Genomic DNA, 25,738 nt, shown 5'->3' on the forward strand with positions numbered 1-25,738 from the left:
CTCTCTCCCTTCCTTCCTTCCTTCCTTCCTTCCTTCCTTCCTTCCTTCCTTCCTTCCTTCCTTTCTTCCTTCCTTCCTTCCTTCCTTCCCTTCTTTCTTATTTATTTATTTGAAAGGCAGAGTTACAGAGAGGCCGAGACAGAGAGACAGAGATCTCTGTCCACTGGTTCACTCTCTGAATAGCCACAATGACTTGGAGCTGAGCTGATCTGAAGCCAGGAGCTTCTTCCAGGTCTCCCACGAAGGTGTAGGGGCCCAAATACTGGGGCCATCCTCTACTGCTTTTCCAGTTGCCTGAGTAGGGAGTTGGATCTGAAGTGGAGCAGTTGGAACTCAAACCAGTGCCCATATGGGATGCTGGCACCACAGATGGGGGCTTAACCTGCTACCCACAGCACTGGCCCACTGGCCCCAAGACCCTTCATATTGATTGGGGTCTTCTCTGTGTCTGACACTGATAAGTATCTGGGGTATGATGAGAACGACTCAAATGGTCTCTCTCTTTCTCTTTTATTTGAAAGTCAGAGCTACAGAGACAGGAAAAGGGAGAGAAAGACAGAGAGACAGAGAGACAGAGAGAGATATCTTCCACCTGCTGGTTCACTCCCAAGATGGCTGCAATGACTAGGGCTGGGCTGAGCCATGCTGAAGCCGGGAGCCAGGAGCTTTATCTGGACCTCCCACGCAGGTGCGGGGGTTCAAACACTTGGACCATCCTCTGCTGCTTTTCCCAGGCCTTTAGCAGGGAGCTGCATTGGAAGTGGGGCAGCCAGAACATAAACCAGTGCCCATATGGCCTTGCAGGTGGTGGTTTTACCCACTAGGGCACAACACTGGCCCCTCAACTCACCTAACTCACCTTTTTTTTTTTTATTTTTAAACCAGGCTTGTATTCTGTGTGAGAGGAAGCAGACAGCAAATACATCCTTACATTACAATAATATTGTTTACATCACCATCATCTCTGGACTTACACTCTGCAGTAGCTTCCTCCTTAGTATCACCCCTGCAATCTTGCCTCCTCTCTCCACATACCCAGGCAGTAATCTTTTTAAAATGCTGATCTTGGGGCAGGCACTGTGACATAGCTGGTTAAGCTGCCGCCGACATTGCCAGCATTCCGTATGGCGCACTGGTTGAGTCCAGCTGCTCCAGTTCTGATCCAGCCCCTGATAAAGTGCCTGGGAAAGCAGCGGAGGATGACCCAAGGGCTTGGGCCCCTGCACCCTGTGGGAGACCTGGAGGAAGCTCCTGGCTTCCATATGGCACAACCCTAGCTGTTGCAGCCATTTGGGAGCTGAATCAATGGATGGGAGATCTCTCTCTCTCTTCCTTTCTCCCTCTCTCCCTCTATCTCTCCTTCTTTGTGAATAAATACATAAATCTTAAAAATAGGAAAATATGCTGATCTTATCATGTCACTGTATAATTGCCCTGGGGCTCCCTATATCTCTTAAAGTAAAGCCTTTTTTTTTCAAGTATTGAAAATAAAAAGCCAGATAGTCTTTATATGGTTATCTAAAGAGGCATGTATGTTACTTGGGCCGCATACCAGATCAGCCTAGCAGTCTGTTTCTCCACCAGCCGGTCTTTAACTGCAGACTTGCTTGGTGATCTTGGAATTAGAGCAAGGGCATTTAATTCTGCATTTAGAATGTTAAATGGCATTGAGCTAAGCTTGCCTGAGGCATCCATCTCCATAATGCGAGAGCCTTCACAAAGGGAATGGGGACTTGAAGTGCTTTGGCCCAGACCTGTGTCCCTGGGCTGGTCAATCCTTTTTCTTGCCTTCATTTGCAACTCAGTACCAATTTTGATTGACGCATTCTTCCCCTGCAAAGAAAGGTTAGTATCTTTAGCCAAGACTTCTCCAGCCAGCTGGGGAGCCGGGAGAGTTCTTTAAAGTGATTTTGCACATCTTTTCTCTGAAATGCATTAATTTTATTTTATGGAATTTTATTAGCAATTAGCTGGTTTTTTCTTTTAAAGTGATATCTGAACATGATGAGAAATGCCAACAGCACTGAGCGTGTAATGAAAACTGTCTCCCTTTCAATGTATGCCCCCCAGTCTCTCAGGCCTGCTTCCTCTGATGTTAGTTTGTGTCTCCTTCCAGAAATAATCTACTTACACGCACAATACATATGTAGTCTGTCTTGTACTACACGCTATACCGACTGTTCTACATCTTGGTGGTGTTTTCGCTTAACGGTGTAACTTGAAAATATTTCTATGTCAGCACATGTGCACCACACTTAACTCTTTCTAAGGTTTACTTATTTTTATTAACTTGAAGTTGGGGTGAGGAGAGAGAGAGAGGAGAAGAGAGAGAGAGGATCCTCCATCTTCTGGTTTCCTCCCCAAATGCCTGTAACAGCCTGGGCGGGCCAGCCCAAGTCCAGAGCCTGGAGCTGCAGCTGAGTCTCCCTCGTGGGTGGCAGGAGCCCAAGCGTCTGCACCATCACCTGGTGCCTCCCTGGATGTGTGTCAGCCGAAAGCTGGGTATCAGTGGAGCTGGACCTCCAACCCCGGCACTCTGATGTGGGAGGCAGGTGTCCCACATGACCTGTGACCCACTGTGCCCAACACCCACCCCCACCACTCTTATTTTCTTCACACTCACATCTTCATATATTGGATGCATAAACTCTGCTTTATATATTAACTTCTTATTGAACACACTGGTGTTCAGTTTCTTACACATGCACGTAATTGCATCAGTAGGAAAAGTTTGAATTGAGAGGACATTTGCAAGACATTGGTAATCTTGATAGACATGGCCAAGTTGTCTTGCAAAACCGTGACATCATTTTATTCTCCCACCAAAACTTGGAGTACCTGCCTTTCTACAGCTAAGCCAACACTATTCATTGTCAAACAGATTCCTGGGAAATACTATCTCAACTGTTTTGTTTTGAAATTCTGTAATCATGACTCAGGTTTCAGTATGTTTTTATATTATATATATATATATATATATATATATATATAAGTTATTGCTTTCTTTTAAAGGTTTATTTATTTATTTGAAAGAGTAATACAGAGAGAGAAGGAGAGGCAGAGAGAGATGTCTTCCATCTGCTGGTTCACTTCCCAGATGACCACAACAGCCAGAGCTGTGCTGATCAGAAACCAGGGGCCAGGAGTTTCTTCCGGGTCTCCCACGCAGGTGCAGGGGCCCAAGGACTTGGGCCATCTTCCACAGCCTTCCTGGGCCATAAGCAGGGAGCTGGATTGGAAGTGGAGCAGCTGGGACTCGAACCAGTGCCCATTTGGGATGCCGGCGCCACAGGTGGAGGCTTAGCCCACTACTCACAGCACAGTCCCCTCCTGCTTATCTGTTAGTCCTCAGCTCCCATGTTGCTGCTTCTTCCTCCCTCCTTCTGGGCTAAGTCTCCTCCACTGTGTGCCTTCCCAGTCATAGCCTAGGTCGCGTAGTATCCTAAGCATATGCCTCTCTGTAGCTGCTGTACACACCGTTAGCATATATAAGCTGCATGAAGGTTAGGGACCACGTGGATCTTGTTGGCTGCACTTTCCCAGCACCTAACAACACTATCTTAGTGTCTCCATGTTGATCATGTCCACATGAACATGCACATGTGAGCAGCCATCGACTCCGTCCAGAAGTCTATTATGGAGGATTCCAAATGACAGTATCTATTAGCTGATCTCGGGCGGAAATATGTAACTCTTTAGACATGATTTTTTCTGAAGTGCTATGGACTGGCTGTGGTTTAGTTGTGTTCCCAGAGCTTTAAGTGCTGGAATCTTGGTCCCTGGTGTGGTGGTGTTGCTGGTGGTAGGACCTTTAAGAGGTGGGACCAAAGAGAAGCTGGTTAGGTCACTGAGGGTAAGGAATTAATGCAGTGCTCATAGGATCCTGGTTAGTTCCTGCAAGTTCTTATTAAAAGAGCAGTCCTGGCCCCAGAACCTCTTTGGCTTACTAGGTTGCCACGTGTCCTCTCCCTGTGGCGTGCACTGCCCCCATGATGCCACCGCCATGTTGTGATAGAGCCAGAGGTCCTCACCACAGCTCGGCAGATGCTGGTGCTATGCTCTTGAATCTCCAGACTATGAGCCAAGTAAATTTCCAAGTCTCCATTATTTTGTCATAGAAATGGAAAATGGACCAGTAGACAAAGCCAGCAGGTTCGGATGTATGCTTACAAAAATAACCCTTATGGATTAAAATGTGCAACGTTAGCTTACACACAGTAAGAAATCGGTTAATTGTGGAATGGCAAAAAGGCAAAGCATTGATGAAGTATCCACCAGGAAGGAGGGAGAAGGGAGAGATGGGAGGATCGGGGCAAAGAGATGAAGATAGAGGCAAAACAGGCGAGCGCAACAGAAGACATCAATCCTGCAAGAGGAATCATTCCAGGGACATCTGATTTCCACCAAACAAATAGATGTAATGAGAAGGATTTGTGCCTGTGCTGTCGTGTAATAGCTAATAATGGATATCTCTGTGGATGGATGGCAGTTCTCCTGTGACTGCATTTGCGGTGCTTCACTTACAAAGCGATTCTTGTGCAAGATTTCCGATGTGATTTATCCTTCTTGGAGTACGGATGGTAGTGGCCGTTCATTTTTCTCAAAGATCTGCCAACATCAGGAGTAGAGGAAGGCTGTGAGTCGCGGCTAGTGCAGTGCACCATCTGATATGTGTACTTCTGAGTCTGTGCAATCAAAGTGCACTGGGCTGATCTTATAAATGTTTCATGGCGCCTCCTTTATATTTATAATAATTAACATGATCAGGCATCTGAGAAATTTTGATAGCTGTTTGCAAAGCTGATCGTAAAACAACTGATAGACATATGAGATTGCAAAAATAGAGTGGGGAAGTCTATAGGTGAACAGATTGTGTTGAATAATCCAAAAAGATAATTCTCCCTGGAGATAAATAACATTCATCTATTTATGTTTACACAATGCAGTATGCTCGTAATATATATATAAACGAAAATGGGTTAGACTCCATGTGCATTTTGAAAGTCAAATTTTTAAAAAAGAATGGCATGGTGGAGTGTTTTATTTTTGATTAAGTCATCGGGGCCCATGGCAAGCTTCGGTGACCCTCTGTGGTGTTACTTCTTAACCGTCTTACTTATTCTTTGGGGAAATTTCACTCTCACCAATCCAAAGTGTCTGTTGCAGCTGAACTCCCAATGCCACGTGTGTGTGTGGGGGGGTCTTATTGAGGCTTTTACTTAATAGTTTGTCCTAGACGCTACTCAGTCCTCATTCTCTGTTCATTGCCTTTTGTATCTATACAAGGCCAGTTGGGAGTAGGCTAGAGATTCTGGTGACAAAGCCATGGGTAGCTTGAATTGGGAGACAGGAATGAATGATTTGTAAGTTCTTGGGTGGATGGATTGATTCATTTCTTCATTTAGTTATCAATCAACAAGTATGTTTTAAACATGCTTTCGTACCTAGCACTTTTCTGGGTCTTGAGCAACAAAACACAGGTTAGCTCCTCCTGTTTATATCTCTTTTATGCAGCCTATTTTGGGGGCACAAATACGGGCCTCCGTTTAGGTCACCCACCCTCTTCTCTCCTAATTGAAACACAGAGGAATTCACAGGACAGGGGCATGGACCATCCAGGTGGCCCATCCAAAATCTGCCAACACCACCACACTCAGCAACCTGGGGCCTCCCTCTCCGCCCCCCTGTCATGCCCCAGGGGTGTGTATATCCACAGTGTGGCACACACCCAAAGGAGGACAGACTCTGGGGAGAGGCCTGCCCAGGCCCTCGGAGTGATTCAGAATCTTTGGGTAGGGAATTCTGGGATCCTGGGTACTTGATGAAGAAGGGGGATGTGAGCTCCGTGCTGGGACTTCCTTTTGGTCCTGTGGACTCCTTCCTTGCCCCCTATGGAGGACCTTGCTGGAGGAGCACGGAGTGAGTGTTCCCCAAGTGCCTGGGCCCAGTGCTCAGAGGAGCAGCACTGGGACCAGGTTGGAGACTGAGCTGTGTGGCTCTGGCCTCTGCATGATGGTGATTGGCAGCCATAGTGCTGCTCTGGAGCAGGGACATGCAAAGTGTGTGTCTGGAAGGGTGCAGTGGGGACACCAAGGTCTCAGAGGAGTCAGGCCATCACCCACTGCTTTTCCAGTGCATTTGCAGGGAGCTGGATCAGAAGGGGAGCAGCTGGGATTCCAGCGGGCATTTAGTATGGATGGCGGCCTCGCAGGAGGCGGCTTACACACTGCACCACAACAGCCGCCTGTTTTTGTTTTTCACTTGCACCCGGGTGAGATACTAGGGCTGCGAAAACTGTGCCTAAAAAGTTAACTTTCTGCAGTTTTTTTTTCCCATATTAAAATGTGCTTAATATGTCAGCTGACATGCCTAAGTAGAATGCCGAATTCGTTTTGCGTTTTCTTGGGCCTTTGTGTAGGGGAGGGATGCTGGGTGCAAGGCAGGTTGACAGCTCCACCAGGTGAGGGTCTGGCCTGCTTCTTTGGGCCAGCTTCTAGAACTGTCTGTGTCTCAGTTTCCTGGTCTGGAACAGGGGACACCAGTAGAGCCTTTGTCATCGGCTTCCATGAGGTTAAGATGGCACTGGCTGAGCCGGTGCCGCGGCTCACTAGGCTAATCCTCTGCCTTGCGGCGCTGGCACACCGGGTTCTAGTCCCGGTCGGGGTGCCGGATTCTGTCCCGGTTGCCCCTCTTCCAGGCCAGCTCTCTGCTGTGGCCAGGGAGTGCAGTGGAGGATGGCCCAAGTGCTTGGGCCCTGCACCCCATGGGAGACCAGGAGAAGCACCTGGCTCCTGCCATTGGATCATCGGCCATTGGAGGGTGAACCAACGGCAAAGGAAGACCTTTCTCTCTGTCTCTCTCTCTCTCACTGTCCACTCTGCCTGTCAAAAAAAAAAAAAAAAAAAAAAGATGGCACTGGTGCATGCAACGTGTGTACCATGGTCTGTGTCACACAGCGGGCTCGAATTGTGTTAGTTTTCATGTTTCGTGGCTGTTGTCAGCTACTGCGGGCAGTCTTGGGCTTCTGTCAGGCTGGAGGCTGGCGCTGAGCAGTGGTGATGGGATGCTTGTGGATACAGACAAGAAGGTCTTTGGCTTCCTTCTGGCGAGCCTCATGGTCATGGGCGCTCTGTCCTGTGTGCAGGGCCCCGTGTGGACTTGGGCCCTGGCCATTTGTGTGCTGAGCCATCACGAGTCAGGTTTAACTATGATTCAGGTCCTGTCTTTGTTCCACTACCCTGGTTTGTGCCTAAGTTGATGGTTCATTTTGTTTACCTGGTTATTTAACTAGTAGTTCTCCCTGACCTGGGGGCTACTTGTTTGCACTCCATTCTCTCTTTTAACTCCATTTCTCACTCTTTAACAGCAAGGCCTTAAAAAAAGTCTTTTTTTTTTTTTTTAATTGTGGTCAAGGAATCAATGCTGTGGTACCCTGGGTGAAACCATTGTTGGTATTGTTGGTGATGCCAGCATCCCATATTGGAGCTTAAGTGTCAGTCCTGGATCTTCTTTTTTTTTTTTTTAAGATTTATTTTTTATTTATTTGAAAGTCAGAGGTACACACAGAGAGAAGGAGAGGCAGAGAGAGAGAGAGAGAGAGAGAGGTCTTCCATCTGATAGTTCGCTCCCCAGTTGGTCGCAATGGCCAGAGTTGCGCCAATCCGAAGCCAGGAGCCAGGAGCTTCTTCTGGGTCTCCCATGTGAGTGCAGGGGCACAAGCACCTGGGCCATCTTCTACTGCTTTCCCAGGCCATAGCAGAGAGCTGGAAGTGGAGCAGCTGGGTCTTGAACTGGAGCCCTCATGGGCTCCAGCACTGCAGGTGGCGACTTTACCCTCTATGCCACAGTGCCCTAGTCCTGGATCTTCCATTTATTATCCAGCTCTCTGCCAAGGTGCCTGGGAAGGCAGCTGAAGATGATCCAAGTCCTTGGACCCCTGCCATCCACCAGGAAGGAAAACATGGATGGAGCTCCAGGTTCCTGGCATCAGCCTGGCCAACTCCTGGATGTTGGTACCATTTAGGGAGTGAACCAGTGGACGGAAGATCTCTCTCTCTCTCTCTCTGTCTCTTTCTTTCTCCCCTTCTCTCTCACTTTCTGCTTGTCAAAAATAAATAAATAAGTAAATCTTTAAAAAAAATTGTGGTCAGATCCCATAGAAGTTACCATGTAACCATGATTCAATGCACCGTTCAGTGGCATTAAGTACATTTAGCTGTGGGGCACCCATCACCATCATCTTCTTCCAGATCTCTTGCTACCACACTGAGACTGTACCCACTGAACACGAACTCCCCCTGCCTCCAGCGCCTGGAGTCTCATTCTCCTTTCTGCCTCTGTGAACCTCACCACTCCAGATCTCTGACAGGTGTGTGTCTTTGGGAGCAAACACAGGTCTTTGAACTAAAGGACTTTCTGCGAGAGATTTGTTTAGGATTTCTAGCACACGCAGCCTTCTTTCTTTGCAAAATAACTTCCTCTTTATCGTGGCCTTACACAACCTGTTATGTTCCGACTCGCTTTCCACAGGGATTTTTGTAGTTTCGCTCCAAAGAAAGCAATCTCTGGCTCTCTATAAAGAAAGGGCTAAAGGTTAACATGAGAAGCCAAACGCGACAGTAAAATTGGAAGTGGCCGTCACATTCTCTCTCTGTCCTGGCTCCCACGGACTGTACATGCTGGCGGGAAAACGGTGCCCAAATCTAAACAGACCCTCACAGAGAGCCTAACATTTTACTGCTCAAATCATTCTCCTTTCCTGATGCTATGCCTGGTGTTCGTGTTTACCCTCTGCCATGCTTGATCTATGCTGAAGCTGGAGCAGAGATATTAGTTCTAAAATTTCTCCTTGCGTGGAATGATTTGGACTGACGGCAGGCCAAGAGCTTCCCAAACTGCACTGTGCTGTGCTTCGTGCTAACTGGAGTGCGTACGGCCCAGGCTAGTTATTGGGGTGGGGTGGGGAGGCTCATCCTCACGACTCATCAGTAGAACACTGGTTAGCTTGAAATAATAGGGAAGAGAAAGAGGCATGTTTTAAAAGATGATTTATGTGTTGGATTTGAGTTTCAAGAAAATGTCATTTTTAGATGAGTGCTCACTCTGAAATGTAAAAAAAAAAAAAAATCATAGACAACATTATTACCAACCCATTTCTCAAAAACAACTCTAAGAATGTTCTATAATGTCAGCATATTGTGCACAGCGATCACTTCTCATTCAGTGGATACTGAAATATTTCAGTGACTTTGTCGTCAGGATTTGCACAATGGGTGATAATTGTTTTTCCCTAATAACCTTAGTAAGGTAAAAGTGGGAGGGAATGAAGAGTAAAATAAAAGAGAGACAAGAGCTCCACTCACCCTAGCGGTTGGCAGACTTGCCGTAACTGAGCCCAGTGTTTGTCCTTCACTTCCGGGCAGTGGAAAGAGAAACTGGCTATTAGGAAGAACGCCTACCAGTTCCATAGGAGCACAGCTTTGGCACTGGGTTCTGAAAGGAGTTTCCTTTGCAGGGGCAATGAATGAAGTAAGGCCCAGATTTCATGAAAAATGCAGAAGGAGATTTCATTTTCTTCTTCCTGAGAAGGCCGGGGAGAGTTGAAGGTGAAGGGGGAGAAAGGACAAGGACATCAGTTCTGCAAGGAGGCCAACGGGACCAAAAATTCCATATCCCAGTGCTGTAGTAATACCACGCAGGAACGGGTCCTCCCGTCCACTCAGGCCGTCTGCTGAGCGAGGCTTTGAAAGACGCTGGGCCACACATGACTGTGGTTATCTCCTCCAACGAGAGCCTGGGAAATGTTGGCCTCTCTTGCAGGTGAAAGCCAGATCCGTTCTCTTTGCGGCTCAGACAAGCAGATGGTGGGGGCTGACATCCTTTTTACAAAGACGGAGCAGCTTGGCTTACATACTTGTCCAGGTGGAAAGCTCCGTGTCCACAGATCGAGACAAACTGCAGAGGTACCAGCAGGCAGACCCGGGCGTGCTGGGGGTTGAGGGGAAGCAGCCCTGTGACTGCCCTCGAATGGGGACAGATGCTTGAATGCGACCCCGGAGCTCCACCCCACAGAGCCGCAGAGATGGTTTTGCTAGAAGCTGTCAAGAGCAGGTGTGACCAGGTGGCCTCCGCGGTTGTAGCGAAAGCTCCCCCAGACTCCCGTGGTTTCTCCAATCTTGAGAGGAATGGTCCTCTTGTGAGCCTGCCAGAATTCACTGCCCCTGAATCAGCTGACCTGTGTTTCTGGTGCTTTCCTGTTGACCCATGTCAGCGTATACCTTCTTCCCAGAAAGATTTCGGCTTAAACTTACACATAAGGTACCTTCTTGACAGTGGGTTGGTATAACGGCCATTTCTGTCCCTCTGTGGTAGGTTCCTGTGACCTGTCAAAAGATCTGAGCCCTAGTATGAGCTGTTTGATGACACAAGGATGCTTCAAAAGTTCATGGAAAATGGAACTAAAAGACAAGTTCATTTTTGTGCCAAAAAAATGGAAATCTATACAAATGAAATGTCTTTTAGGAGTTCATGGAAAAAATAATGGGCATTAGGAAAAAACTGCGTGGATTTCAATTTTTTACACCAAAATAAACATCTTTTAACATCTTTTAATTTTTTCATGGGATTTTTGAAGTGTGCTTGTAGTAAGAAAATTAGTTGGAAGCAAAAATCAAACAAAAAAAACTATCAGAAAAAAAAAAAAACTCCACTCATTGTCTTTCCTGGGATCTATATTTATTGCTGTGTTGAGTTTCAAATGATCCCCAGCCGTGTCTGAATCAGCTTTTGTTCTTTATGAAAACAGAAGAAATTTCTAAGGGATATAGAACAAGTAAACAGAACTTTTCTATTATTATTATTTTAAAGGGAGGTTTTTTAATTAATTAATTTATTTTTTATTTTTTATTTTTTTGACAGGCAGAGTGGACAGTGAGAGAGAGAGACAGAGAGAAAGGTCTTCCTTTGCCATTGGTTCACCCTCCAATGGCTGCTGCGGCCGGCGCGCTGTGGCCGGCGCACTGCGCTGATCCGATGGCAGGAGCCAGGAGCCGGGTGCTTCTCCTGGTCTCCCATGGGGTGCAGGGCCCAAGCACCTGGGCCATCCTCCACTGCACTCCCGGGCCACAGCAGAGAGCTGGCCTGGAAGAGGGGCAACCGGGACAGAATCCGGCGCCCCGACCGGGACTAGAACCCGGTGTGCCGGCGCCGCTAGGCGAAGGATTAGCCTATGAGCCGCGGCGCCGGCCTTAAAGGGAGGTTTTTAAAAATGATGTTTTCAGTGCCATTTTCTTTGAAATAACTGATTTTAGGGGTCTCTGTGCACCTCCCATCCGTGCAGGAAGATTTGGAACATCCAAGTCTCATAAGAGATTTGCAGAAAGAATTAAATGGGGTGTCATCAAAATCTCCCATGGTCCCTGCAACAGTGCAGGTCAGGGGGGCTGTGAGGAGCTGGGATGTGCTCCTAAGTGGACACCCCCTTCCCCGCCCCTCCCCTCCCCCGAGAGGCTGCACTGCAGAGCTTGTGATTGGTGGTTGCCAGGAGAAAATGCTGGTTCAGTTTGGTGGACCTTCTGTTTTTCAGAGAGAATATGGAAATTCAGATTTTTAAAATGTGAAGGCTTCCAATTTTAAAATGTTAGGGATGAGCACAAGAATCTGAAAAATAAAACTCGCTGGGTTGAGCAGATTCCAGCCCCAGGCTGCTTGCTGTGACTTCTGGTCAACCTGTTTAGAAGGTTTGACTACCGCATCATGTGCAGGCAGCTGTCCAGCCTTCAGCCTGCGTGGTTGAAGTCCATGTTAATGTGGCAAATTAAACTTTCCTTTTTTTTACCTAGGGAGACTGATGTGTTTTATGTAGAAAGCAAACCTCAAGATTGTGTGGAGTTTTTTTTTTGTCCCCATAGTTAATTTTTCTGATTGTAAAGTGGGGTGTTCTTTGTTGGAATTCACCGTCGTGGTAAAGACAGAGGAGCGAACTGTTATGAAAACACTCAAACAGAAATCCAGAGTGTGCTATTTTTTTCCCCCTAACATTTTGGGAGATTTTTCTTATGATTTGTGTACTGAGGCGAAGTGAGATATTATCAGATTCAAATGTCCTCTTCCACAGATGTGGAAGGCCCAGTGAGATTAAGCTCACCAGTGGGTTAGTAACCATGCCGAAGTTGAACCTGTTCTGTTCCTTGGATAACACATCCATTAACGGGCAGGCGTTAAGCTGCTGCTCGGAATGCCTGCGTGGCGTGTCTGAATGCTCCACTTCTCCGCTTCTGATCCAGCTTCCTGCTGCTGTGCCTGGGAAGGCAGTGGTGATGGCCCGAGTACTCGAATCCCTGCCACCCACGTGGGAGACCAACATGGAGCTTCTAGTTTCAGCCTGGTCCAGCCTGGCTGTTGCAGCCATTTGGGAGGTGGCCCAGCACATGGAAGACCTCTCTCCCTCTCTCCTCTGTCACGCTGCCTTTCAAATGAATAAGGAAACCTTTTAAAAAGGAGAAGTAGCATTAATTGGTGTCTTTATCTGTGGGCTAGGTTTCTAGTTGGCCCATACATGCATGTGCTAGAGAATGCTGTCACCTCTGAGGTGGCAAGGCAGCCCAGGCATGGGGACTTGGCCGAGGTCACCCAGCCAGTAAGCGGCGAAGATAGTGCAGTATGATTAGCGCGACACCACTTACTATTTTCCAGGCGGTTGCCTTCTTAAATTCCCAGGGCGTTTGTGCTGTTCCAGGAAACCGTGGTTCTCAGAGCTTGACGTGGTGTAGGAACCTGAAGATTTCTGTTCGTTTCATAGTGCAGCTGCGTGTATGGGTGACACAGAAGGTCATCCTGTAAACTAGCCTTGCTCCTTTTCATTAACCGCTCTTTTGAGCCTGGGTTTATTCGGGGAGGTTTGTTCTGCCGAGAACCTACGGATTATTGCTCCTGAAGGCGCAGGATTTACAAGTCCGCAGTCCTAGTGAACCCAGCAGGGCATATGTGGTCAGTTTTCAGAGGCCGGAAGACCTGGGTTCAAATCCCGTTTTGGCAGCCATGTCTCCTTGGAGACCAGGCGTGGCTGAGCCTCACTTCTGCCTTCTAGAAAAGAGAAGCAATCCTGCTGCTCCCTCAGTGACGTGGCTGTTTCAGATGATCCCTGGCAGCCCTGGGCCTGCCACCGGTGTTCTCCCCTTAGAACAGGGAATTACCAGTGCCACTACGAAGCTCGTGGCCAAAACACAACTGCAGTACTGATGCTGAACAGTGTGCACTTCAAGGCTACTTGAATTCAGATGTTGAGCAAGCTGATTGGGTATCCCTGACTCCTGCACCCTCACCGTGGGCTGATGTACCCTCCCAGGAATACACCTTTGCCTATTTGAGAGGGTCTGACAGTGCATCGTATGTTGGCCCATCCCGGTGTCATCTGCACCTGCTTACAAGTTAGCTCAACAGTGGACCCAAGGAGGGCCATGTTTTTTGTTCAAAGTTGATTATACTCTCTAAGCAAGAAATCTTAACTGCAGAGAGAATCCTATCCTTTGAAATGCCTAAGCCCTTGGCTGAGAAATAGCATAATCACAGATCATGACTTATGAGTTCAACTTCTACCTGTCTGTCTGTCTGTCTATCTCTGTCTGTCTGTCTGTCTATCTATCTATCTATCTATCTATCTATCTATCTATCTATCTATCTTACTTACCCATCCACCTATCATCTGTCTGATGGTAGAGGTAGGAATTAGCAGGGGTAATGGGAAATAATTCTACTTTGAGGAATCATCATTTGAAATATTCACTGCTGTTTCCATTTCATTTTGATGTATTGCCAAGGTAGAGTTTAGGTAATAAAGTCTGGTCTAAAGGGAAAATCGTACTTTTGAGTAATGTTGCTGTTAAGCTAATATTCACCAGAAGATGATGCGTTAGTGACCCTTTTTGTTACTTGGAAGATTACCTAGCAGAATTGTTTGGTAGGTGGCTAAAGCGAATGTGACATCTTTTCAAATGTGACGAGGCCCCTTCCAGGAACCTGTAATTCAAACATTTTTCTGCGAATGTTTTTCTAAAATTACCTCATTTCTTTTCCAAAATGCCACCTCTGGGCTCTTTGTTCGGTCTACAGAGAGGAAATTCTTTGCCCTCAGGAAAATGTCTTAGTAAAGGTCTCGAATGTCAAGTTGAGATGCTTTGGTAGTGACGCAAAACTAGACAGCAAACGGCGTGGGCTCTGGTTGAAGCTCCCGGCTCCGTCTCAGTGCCTTTCTCCGTGGAAGCCTTCACCAACCTGCCACTCACGTGAACGGGAGTGCCTCAGAAACAACTGTGGAGGTGGAATTAAAGCCAAGTTTATATTGGCACAAAAACATTTTTGAAATCCATGCCTACATGGAATCTTCAAGACGTTCATGGAAGATGCGTGTTATGCGGAAGCTTCATGGATTTCAAAGTTTTTCTGCCAGTGTAAAGTTGTCTTCTAATTCAGTGCCTTTTGAAGCATCCTCATGTATATATTTTTTTCCAGGCAAATTTTGTGGTTCTTTCCAGTGTGCTGTCACAGGACAGGTGCTTGTCCCACTACTTAGTACCTTGCCTTTTTGGCTCACCAGACACTGAGGCAATGGTCATTGTCTGCTATGACAGCACTGTGGCATGGCGGGTAAAACCACCGTCTGCGATGCTGGCATCCCACATGGGTGCCAGTTCGTGTCCTGGCTGCTCCACTTCTGATCTAGCTCTCTGCTAATGGCTTGGGAAAAGTAGCAGAAAATGACCCCAGTACTTAGGTCCTTGCACCCACGTGGGAAACCCAGATGGAGCTCCAGGCTTCCTTGCGGCCGTCTGGGGAGTGAGCCAGCAGATGGGAAATCCCTTCCTCCCCTTGTCTCTCCCTCTGTCTCTCCCTCTGAACTCTGACTTTCAAAAAAATAAATAAATAAAAATCTTAGAAAAAAAAATCCAGAACTGAGGATCTAAAGGGTTTTGAAAGGCCATTGCTATTGTTCTGTTCCCAAGACTGACAGGTTTAGTGACAAACAGATACTCATCTGCTGAGTGCAGTTAATTTTCGTCCTCATAAAAAAGACAAGGAATTAGTTTTAATGTTTTGTGTGCTTGTTCTCCCAGTTCACTTTCTGATTGGACGGACAAATGTTGACTTCAACATCGGCTGCCCCTCCTCCTCTTTCATTTTACATTGTTTCCTTGTTTTCTATGTGATAAATGAAGTTATAGGAGGGGACTTCAAAAACTGTGAGAAAATGGAATGAAAATAATAAGTTTATTTGATCTGTGCGGCTTTTCATAATATGCATTTTCATGACACTTGGGAAGACTTATCCATATGCTTGGATTTCAAATTTTTTTTATCTGAAAATAAACATTTTTTAAAGAAAGTATATTTATTTTCATTTTATTTGAATGACAGGAGAGAGAGAGAGAGAAAGAAAACTCCACTGGTTCACTCCCCAAATGCACACAAACAGCCGGAACTGGACCAGGCTGACGCCAGGAGCCCAGAACTCAACCTGGGTCTCCCATGTGGGTGGCTGCGACCCAAACAATTGAGCCACCACCTGCTGCCCCCGCGGATGTATTAGCTACATTGGAAGCAAAGGAGCTTAGACCCTCTGCTAGCCTAGACCCTCTGCTACGGATATGGGGGTCCCAGCTGGTGTCCTAACCTTGCATTTCCCCAGCTCTTGCCTTTCAATTCCATGCCCATTGATCCTTTTATAGTAGCCTCTTGTAATTGCTGTCTGTGTTTAATAATACTGGCCATCTTTCACGTGCCCGTGTACATGTCTGGCTTTTCCAGTGGGGCTAAAACACAGTCAGGATGAGTGTATCAGTTTGAGTCCTTGTGGATAGCACACGTTCCTGGAGCTCTCTGCTGGCAAGTGCAGATACAGTGGGATCTGTAAGACCCCTACATTTGAGGAGTTACCAGTGCTGTTAGGGAGTGAGATGGGTGAAACAGAAGAATAACTTTGGGGGGCTACAAAGAGTACCTCCTCTCTAGTTCCCAATTACAGACTTCAGCAGTGTAGCAAATGCTTGCTCACTGGGGAAATGCAAATGTTTGGATTGGAAACAATTTTTAGTATTGTCTACAAATCACACAGGCAGGTCTTCTAGGGACCCAGGGTAGGTTTCAGGGAACAAAGCAAGAAGCTGCCAACACGTTGGATCCAGTTTCTAGGGCAAGTTCATGATGGTCTAGGGGAATAGTAAATGTGTGAAAAGCATACCATTTTATTTATGAAAGATGTATTTATTTATTTGAAAGGCAAAGGGAGAGAGAGAGAAGGGGGATGGTGGGAGAGAGATCTTCCATCTGCTGGTTTACTCCTCAAATGACTGCAACAGCCCAGCCTGGGCCAGGCTGAAGGCAGGAGCCTGGCTCTCTATGCAGGTCTCTTGTGTGGGTGGCAGGGGCCCAAGCGCTTGGGCCATCTTCCACTGCTTTCCCAGGCCACAGCAGAGAGCAGGATGGGAAGCAGATCAGCGAGGACGCCAACCAGCACTCCAATACGGAATGCTAGTGCTGCCAGAGGTGGCTTAATCTGCTGTGCCATAACACCAACCCCCAACACAGCCCCCTTGATATGAAGTCCTGGCAAGAGTCCACAACCTCTGCTGGTGACAGGGGGAGGGACTTAGAAAGAAAACTGAAATTGTGTGGGATTCCATGAGGCACAAAATGGCCTAGGGGCTCTAGGGGGGGCTGTGCCTGAAAACCCCAGGGCCTGCACTTTCCAGAACCGTGGGCATGAGTCAGAGGAGCCCCAAGTTGCCATGGAGTGTGAACTGGGGACAAAGGCCTGTGCCCAGATGCTGGGCCGCCCACTGTTGCCTGGGTGAAGGAAACCCTTCCTGGAGATGTAGTGTGTCCCCAGGACACAGTCCACTGTTGCGTAGCCTCTGATGGCAACAGGGGGAGTGGTTTTTCTCAGGGAAGCCTGCTGATGGCTGGAGTGGGAGGGTGGAAAGGCCTGGTATTGCCAGGCACCCCCCCCCAGGCAGGTGGAAATCACCAGCAGGGGGCAGCACAGCGTGCACCTTCATCTTCCACTTGTGCCTGGAGGCTCAGGCAAAACAGCAGGAAGTTCTGAATGCCGCTTGCCACGTGGGTGGTCTGGGGACCAGGAACTTGGTCCCCTGAGTCATGGGCTTTGTCTTTCCTGCTCTGTCTCTTTCTGGCTCTCTCTCTCTCTCTCTTTTTTTTTTTTTTTAAGATTATTTATTTATTTGAAAGTCAGAGTTACACAGAGAGAGAGGGAGTTCTCCACAGTTGGCTGCAATGGCCAGAGCTGAACTGATCCAGCAGCCAGGAGCCAGGAGCCAGGAGCCAGGAGCTTCTCCCAGGTCTCCCACACAGGTGCAGTGACCCAGGACTTGGGCCATCTTCTACTGCTTTCCCAGGCCACAGCAGAGAGCTGGATCAGAAGTGGAGCAGCCAGGACTCGAACTGGTGCCCATATGGGATGCCAGCATTTCAGGCCAGGGCGTTAACCCACTGAGCCACAGTGCCAGCCCCTCTAGCTCTCTTTCTTTCCTTGTCTTCCTCTCACCCTTCCTTCTTTCTTTATAAATTCAGAATGTTCCTGAAAGCATAATGATATAACTTCATGTATTTATGTTCAGAATGAATGCTTTACCATTTTTATCTTTTCTGTTGTCTTTTTTGCTCTTGACAAAATAGTTCATAGCAGCTTAATAAAATACATCATTTAACAGCTTTAGTTTCTTTATCCCAGACCTGTTCTGCTTTCCAAATGTGACTTTTATTGTAATCATCTTTTATTTTTTCAAAAAGATTTATTTATTTGAAAGTCAGAGTTACACAGAGAGAAGGAGAGGCAGAGAGAGGGAGAGAGACGTCTTCCATCCACTGGTTCACTCCCCAGTTGGCTGCAATGGTCGGAGCTGCGCTCATCCAAAGCCAGGAGCCAGGTGCTTCTTCCGGATCTCCCAAGTGGGTGCAGTGGCCCAGGACTTGGGCCCTAGTCTACTGCTTTCCCAGGCCACAGCAGAGAGCTGGATCAGAAGTAGAGCAGCCGGGACTCGAACTGGCGCTCATATGGGATGCCAGCATTGCCGGCGGTGGTTTTACCTGCTACGCCACAGTGCTGGCCCCCATCTTTTTTTTTTATTTATATGAAGGAAAGCAAGAGTGAGAGAGCGAGAGCAAGTGAGAGAGCTCCTTCTTCTACTGAGCCACTGCCTACAGTGGCCTGGGCTGGGTGGGGCTGGGCTGAGATCGGAAGCCAGGAACTCCATCCAGGTCTCCCATGTGGGTGGTAAGAACCCAATTACTTGAGCCATCACTGCTGCCTCCTAGGGTCTGCATGAGCAGGAAGCTGTAGCCAGGAGCCAGCACCAGGCATGAAACCCTGGCACCCTGATAAGGGTGCAGGCATCTCAATACCTAAACACCTGCCCCACACGCATCTTTTTCTAGATTGCGAATGAACTTGACTGTGAACACTGTGTGATGTTCTTTTCTGTGTATTTTTTAAAAGTTCACATTAATTATGTTATCAACACGTCATCTTGTTTGTCTTTTCTCAGTACAGAGATCTCTTTCTGCTCAGATATATAGATTTGATTCGATTTAGTTCATGTATTTAACATACTTCAGTTTTAAGAATTTCTGTTTCTAGGGGCCGGCGCCGTGGCTCACTTGGTTAATCCTCCGCCTTGCAGAGCCGGCATCCCATATGGGTACTGGGTTCTAGTCCTGGTTCCTCCTCTTCCAGTGCAGCTCTGCTGAGGCCTGGGAGTGCAGTGGAGGATGGCCCAAGTGCTTGGGCCCTGCACCCGCATGAGAGACCAGGAGGAAGCACCTGGCTCCTGGCTTCGGATCGGCATAGTGCACTGGCTGTAGCGGCCATTTGAGGGGTGAACCAACGGAAGGAAGACCTTTCTCTCTGTCTCTCTCTCTCACTGTCTATAACTCTACCTGTCAAATAAAAAAAAAAAAAAGAATTTCTGTTTCTCTGTGGATGGATACTGGGGTTCTTTCCAGCTGTTGACTTTGTCACCGTGAACGCTGTAAGATTCTGTTGACCTTCTCCCAGTGGAGATTTCTGTATCTCTGCCCTTGTGCCCGGGGGTGAGTTTCTCTTAGGTGAATTCTGGGAAGTGGAATGGCTGGGCTGCAAAGGGTGTGGATTTTGTGATTTTTCAGAGATACTGAGGAAGCATCTTCCAGGTGGTTGCTTCAATTTACACTCCTTCCAGCAGTGTGTGAGATTCTCCACATCCTTAGGAATGCTGTGGATTGTCACGCTTTAAGCACTTTGTCAGCACGGGGGCAGGGGATCTGCAGTCATTGTAGCTTTAATTTGCATTTTGGCTTCCTTGTGAGATGAACAGCATCTTACATGTTTCTGGTCACTAAAGTGTCTCCTTTGTGGATTGTCTCTTATTAGCTTTACTGGATTTCTTTCTTCTTTTTTAAATTAAAATTTGTATGTATTTTGTTTGACAAGCAAAGGGAGAGGTGGAAAGGAGATAAAAAGAGGCAGAGAGAGTGCACTTCCATCTGCTGATTCACTCCTTAATGTTCACAATGGCCAGGGCTGGGTTAGGCTGAAACCAGGAACTGGGACCTCCATCCTAATCTCCCAGGGGCACGGCAAGGGTCCAAATTCTTTTTTTTTTTTAAAGATTTATTTATTTATTTTAAAATCAGAGTTACACACAGAGAGAAGGAGAGGCAAAGAGAGAGAGAGAGAGAGAGAGGTCTTCCACCGGATGATTCACTCCCCAACGGCTAGAGCTGCACTGATCCGAAGGCAGGAGCCAGGAGCTTCCTCTGGGTCTTCCCATGCGGATGCAGGGGCCCAAGGACTTGGGCCATCTTCTACTGCTTTCCCAGGCCATAGCGGAGAGCTGGATCAGAAGTGGAGCAGCCGGGACTCGAACTTGAGCCATCACCACTGCCTTCCCAGGGTGTGCATTAGCAGGAAGCTGGACTAGGAAGTGGAGCTGGGACTCTAACCCAGAGAGGCACTCCAGTATGAGACGTGGTGTCCCAAGTGGAATCTTAACTCCAGTGCTGCAAGCCTGCCCCTATAGGCTTCTTTGCTTAGCACTAGTTGCAGAGCATTTGCTAGGGGGTAGATTTTATGAGCCATTTGTAGGTAGTGGGCTTCTCTGCAGATGGTGCTTGTGAGAGGAACTCCTGGGCCTCACCGCCAGGGGGCGTGTCTGCCGACTTTGCACTCCACTCTTGGTGCTTCCACTTCGGCCAGGAGGAGAATTTACGCTCCCAGGGCATCCTGGAGTTTCCTCTGGGGACCATTTCTCCCCGTTCACACGGTTCTTTTGACGGCTGTCAGTAGCATGTCCTTGCCTGCTTTTAGGGCACAGAACAGTTACGCTTTGGCTCGTGGCTGGCACATTTTCATCTCACGAACTCTGAACTTGTCACTGACCTGTCTCCCCATCTGCTTCTGTTCTTGGGTCAGTGACTGGGAAGCTTAGAACTGAACATGTGGCCTTTCCCTAACAAGTCAAGCCCCACCTTGGTGCCCCCGGGGAGCTTGCTTCCAGAACCTTCTGTGGATACCAAAGTCCACACATGCTCAGGTACTTTGTATAAGATGATGCAGTATTTGCATATAACCTCACACCTCCTCTTATGTTTTTTTTTTTTTTTAAAGATTTGATTTTATTTATTTGACAGGTAGAGTTACAGACAGTGAGAGGGAGAGACAGAGAGGTTTTTCAACCACTGGTTCACTCCCCAAATGGTGGCGACGGCCAGAACTGCGCAGCTCTGAAGCCAGGAGCCACGTGGGTCTCCCACGTGGGTGCAGGGGCCCTAGGACTTGGGCCGTCTTCTGCTGCTTTCTCAGGCCATAACAGGGAGCTGGATCGGAAGTGGAGCAGCTGCGACTCGAACTAGCACCCATATGGGATGCTGGTGCCGCAGGTGGAGGATTAACCTACTGCGCCACAGTGCTGGCCCCTCTTAAGTTCTTTAAGTCATCTCTAGATCATTCTAATACTTAACATAATGTAGATGCTACATGAATAGTTGTTATACTACTTTGTTTAAGGAGCAAGAAGAAAACATGTCCTACATGTTGACTGGAGACCTTTTATTTTTCAAATATTTTCCAGCCTCCATTGGTTGATCTGTGGATGTAGAATCCATGGATTTGGGGGCTAATGGATATGCGTTTTTTAGGCTTAACTCCTCGCCCCATTGATGTCTTTCTCCTTGCTTTCCTTGCCTTTGTACCTTCCATTTTTTTATTTGTTAGCTTGCTGTATTTTATGGAATACATCTGGGGAGCTTCTAAATTAAATATTAAGTAAAACTAAAATAAACATAAAGGGATTAGTAGAAGAAGATTAAAGGTAAATGCTTTTGGTCACAGATGTGGACTAGGGACTGTTGAGCACCCTGGAGTAAGTTTCTTGTTGTAAGCAGGGAGGATTCAACAGTGGTCCAGGCTGACAGGGACACATCTGTGAGGGGGTTCAGGACAGTGGCAACCGTTATGCTGACTCAGCTGGATGGAGTGGGCCAGGCAGACTTGTCTGGAAGTCTGGTGGGGAGCCCTAAAGGAAAACTTGTTCATGTTAGCAACCCTTTTTGCTGCCAGGGGGCATGAGAGAAAGCATTAACTTTATTTATTTATTCAGAGAGATCTTTTGTCTTCCTGTTCACTCCACAATGCCCACAATGGCAAGGACTGGGCTGAGACCAAAACCAGGAGCTGGGAACCCAGTATGGGTGGCAAGGAACCCAAGTCCTTGAGCCATCACCAGCTACCTCCCAGGGTGCATTAGCAGGAAGCTGGAGTGGGGAGCAGAGCCAGGGCCTGATTCTAAGCATTTGCAGATGGGATGCAGGCATCCCAAGCAGTGTCTCAGTCAGGCCAAAGGCTCACTCAGGGTTTAACATTTAGGGAATTTCTGGAATGCAGTTTTCATTGTGAGGTGATTGAGAAGAGTGATGTCTCTTCTGATGGTCTCTATTGAAAATGTGAGCGGAATGAAAATCTTGGGAAAATCTCTCTCTCTCTCTCTCTCTCTCTCTCTTTTTTTTTTTTTTTTGGACAGGCAGAGTTAGACAGTGAGAGAGAGAGACAGAGAGAAAGGTCTTCTTCCATTGGTTCACCCCCCAAATGGCCGCTACGGCCGGTGCACTGCGCTGATCCGAAGCCAGGAGCCAGGTGCTTCTCCTGGTCTCCCATGGGGTGCAGGGCCCAAGCACTTGGGACATCCTCCACTGCCCTCCCTGGCCACAGCAGAGAGCTGGCCTGGAAGAGGGGCAACCGGGACAGAATCCGGCGCCCCGGCCGGGAGGGACTAGAACCCGGTGTGCCGGCGCCGCAGGCGGGGGTTTAGCCAAATGAGTCGCAGCGTTGGCCGTGGGGAAAATATCTCTGAAGTGTGGTCATTTTGAAATGTTTCATAAAAACTTGATGTAGAAAACCAAGTCTTCAGTATAAGTCTTGAAATATTTCCAAGAGGGGAGTGACTCTTCCTGTGCTTCTATTAAGTGTCAGCCCTTTCAAATCAGGGAGAAAACCAAGATCTTGGAGAGGAAGTTGCTTTTCGATTTATGCAGTTGGGGAAAGTGTTTGTGGGGGTCTTTTTAAAATGACTTCTCTTTGGTATAATTTGGTTCTTTCAGAGAATTTACCTACTTTTAGTTTTGAGTTTTGAGTTACCTACTTTTGAGTTTTGAGAAATGCCCAATTTTTTTTTTTTTTAAATTTATTTATTTGAGGTCAGAGTTACACAAAAAGAGGAGAGGAGAGGGAGGTAGGGAGGGAGAGAGAGAGAGAGAGGTCTTCTATCCTATGATTCACTCCCCGAATGGGCACAATGGCCAGAGCTGCACCGATCCAAAGCCAGGAGCCAGGAGCTTCTTCCAGGTCTTCCACGTGAGTGCAGGGGCCCAAGGACTTGGGCCATCTTCTACTGCTTTCCCAGGCCATAGCAGAGAGCTGGATCGGAAGAGGAGCTGCCAGGACTCAAACAGTGCCCGTATGGGATGCTGGCACTGCAGGCTGCTGCTTTGCCCACTGTGCCACAGTGCCAGCCCCAGAAATGCTCAATTCTTTAGCGTGCGTGTTGTTCTCACTTTCTTTCCTTTGCTGGGTAGAAGGCATCCAGTACTGTGTGCTGAATGTTCTCCACTATGGCTTCCCACTTTTTTTTTTTCCTTTTCATTTTAAAGTTGTTGATGGCAGAGCTATGTTGAAGGTGACATCAAGAAATTCGTAAAAAAATGAAATTAAGATGTTATTTTGGTGAAAAAATTTCAAATTCATGCAGCTTTTTCATAAGATGCATTTTACATGAACTTTTTGAAGATCTGTCACATATATATGTAGTGTCATAATTGGAACATGTTATGTATCATGCGTCTTAAATTTTTTCAAAAAGAAAGAGGAAAATGTACCCTGGCATAACTTTCTGTACCGCCTTTGGTTTTTGTTTTTTTTGTTTTGTTTTGTTTTGTTTTTTTTTTGACAGGCAGAGTGGACAGTGAGAGAGAGACAGAGAGAAAGGTCTTCCTTTGCCATTGGTTCACCCTCCAATGGCTGCCGCGGCCGGCACACCGTGCTGATCTGAAGGCAGGAGCCAGGTACTTCTCCTGGTCTCCCATGCGGGTGCAGGGCCCAAGCACTTGGGCCATCCTCCACTGCACTCCCTGGCCACAGCAGAGAGCTGGCCTGGAAGAGGGGCAACCGGGACAGAATCCGGTGCCCCGACAGGGACTAGAACCCGGTGTGCCGGTGCCACAAGGCGGAGGATTAGCCTACTGAGCCGTGGCACCGGCCTTCTGTACTGCCTTTGTAACACCAGCTGTTTTCTGTCCATTTGCTCAGCCGTCCATCCATCAGTCTATCTCTCCAATTGTCCACCCATCCATCCTTTAAGTGCCTACCCTGTGTGAAGTATTGAGAAAAAAAAACTACTGTGATGCATTTTAAGAATTATAGGCCGGCGCCGTGGCTCAATAGGCTAATCTTCCACCTGCGGTGCTGGCACCCCGGGTTCTAGTCCCGGTTGGGGCGCCAGTTCTGTCCCGGTCTCTCCTCTTCCTGTCCTGGTCGCTCCTCTTCCAGTCCAGCTCTCTGCTGTGGCCCGGGAGTGCAGTGGAGGATGGCCCAAGTGCTTGGGCCCTGCACCCCATGGAAGACCAGGAGAAGCACCTGGCTCCTGGCTTTGGATCAGCACGGTGCGCCGGCCGCAGCGTGTAGGCCACAGCGGCCATTGGGGGGTAAATCAATGGAAGGAAGACCTTTCTCTCTGTCTCTCTCTCTCACTGTCCAAATCTGTCTGTCAAAAAAAAAAAAAAAAAAAAAAAGAATTATAAAACAGAATTATCTTCAAAAAGACTGTGATAAGAAAAGTGAATAGACACAGGTACTTTAATACCTGTCGTACAAGGTAGAATTCAGGAAGCTCCATTATGGAAGTTGTAATAGCTGTGTGCTTGTCTTCCCAGGGCCTTTGTTGATGATTTCACATCACAGAAATCCCAGTCCAGCTGCGGGTAGTGACATCTAGCCTCCGAGATAGCTGGATCCAAACTCCCAAGTGGCGTTTTCAGCATTCCGTTTAGATCTCTTTGGCTCTCTTTTCTTTTTATGTGCTGTTTTCATTTGTGCGTAGTTTCTTTCCTTTGTAGAAGCTCTAGGCCTGTGTCATCCCTCAGCCATAATCCCAGAGAAAGAGAGAGACACACTCTCGCTCTCTCTCTCTCTCACGGCCAGCATTCATTAGTTTAATTGTAGGGAAGGTTTTCATTGGTCTAATTGTGTGACATGCATGTCTCTAAGCCAATCATCATGACCAAGATGGAGTTCTCTCTGTGACCAGTTATTCATCCACTTCCATGTTCGAGGGTTGGGGAGGGGATGGCAGAGAAGTTTTTTGTTTTTTTGAAGGTTTTTATTTCATGAATACAAATTTTCATATGTACAGCTTTTAGGGATATAGTGTTTCTTTCCCCATTCCCGCCCACCCACCCGCACTCCCATCCCACCTCCTACTCTCTCTCCCATTCCATTTTCCATTAAGATTCATTTTTAATTGACTTTATATACAGAAGACCAAATCTGTACTAAGTAGAGATTTCAACTATTTGCACCCACACAGACACACAAAGTATAAAGCATTGTTTGAAGACAAGTTTTACCATTGATTCTCAAGTACACCTCATTAAGGACAGAGGTCCAACATGGGGAGTAAGTGCACAGTGACTCCTGTTGTTGATTAAACAATTGACACTCTTATTTATGACGTCAGTGATCACCCGAGGCTCTTGTCATGAGCTGCCAAGGCTATGGAAGTCTTTTGAGTCCACAAACTCCGTAGGTTTTTTAGGCAGGGCCAGATGCGAAGTGGAAGTTCTGTCCTCCCTTCAGAGAAAGGTACCTCCTTCTTTGATGGCCCGTTCTTTCCACTGGGGTCTCACTCTTAGAGATCTTTCACGCAGAACTGTTTTGCCACCATGTCTTGGCTTTCCATGCCTGAAATGCAAAGAAGTTTATACAGACAATGAACCAAGGCCATGTGAAAAAAAAACTTTGGATTCTTGCTGGCAGGGGGATGCTGGGCCAAGGAGGGGGGGGGGGTAGAAGAAAGGGAGAGGTGGTGGTGGGGGGCATGCACTGCAGGGTTTTAGGAAGCAAGAGAAAGGAGCGCCTGCTTCTCAGGGGATGTCAGGGAAGATGGGGCTCATCTAACCCAGTGATGCGATGATGACACCA

At 47.5% G+C, this 25,738-nt stretch overlaps 1 protein-coding gene across 7 annotated transcripts in view; it reads left to right on the forward strand.

Moving 5' to 3' along the window:
- The window catches only part of NTRK2 (neurotrophic receptor tyrosine kinase 2), a 387,985-nt gene that overhangs the window by 13,978 nt on the left and 348,269 nt on the right, over positions 1 to 25,738 (forward strand). The window lies entirely within an intron of this gene.

This window comes from Oryctolagus cuniculus, chromosome 1, assembly GCF_051225735.1.
Source record: "Oryctolagus cuniculus isolate XC-2025 breed Fujian yellow rabbit chromosome 1, ASM5122573v1, whole genome shotgun sequence".
Lineage (NCBI taxonomy): Eukaryota > Metazoa > Chordata > Mammalia > Lagomorpha > Leporidae > Oryctolagus > Oryctolagus cuniculus.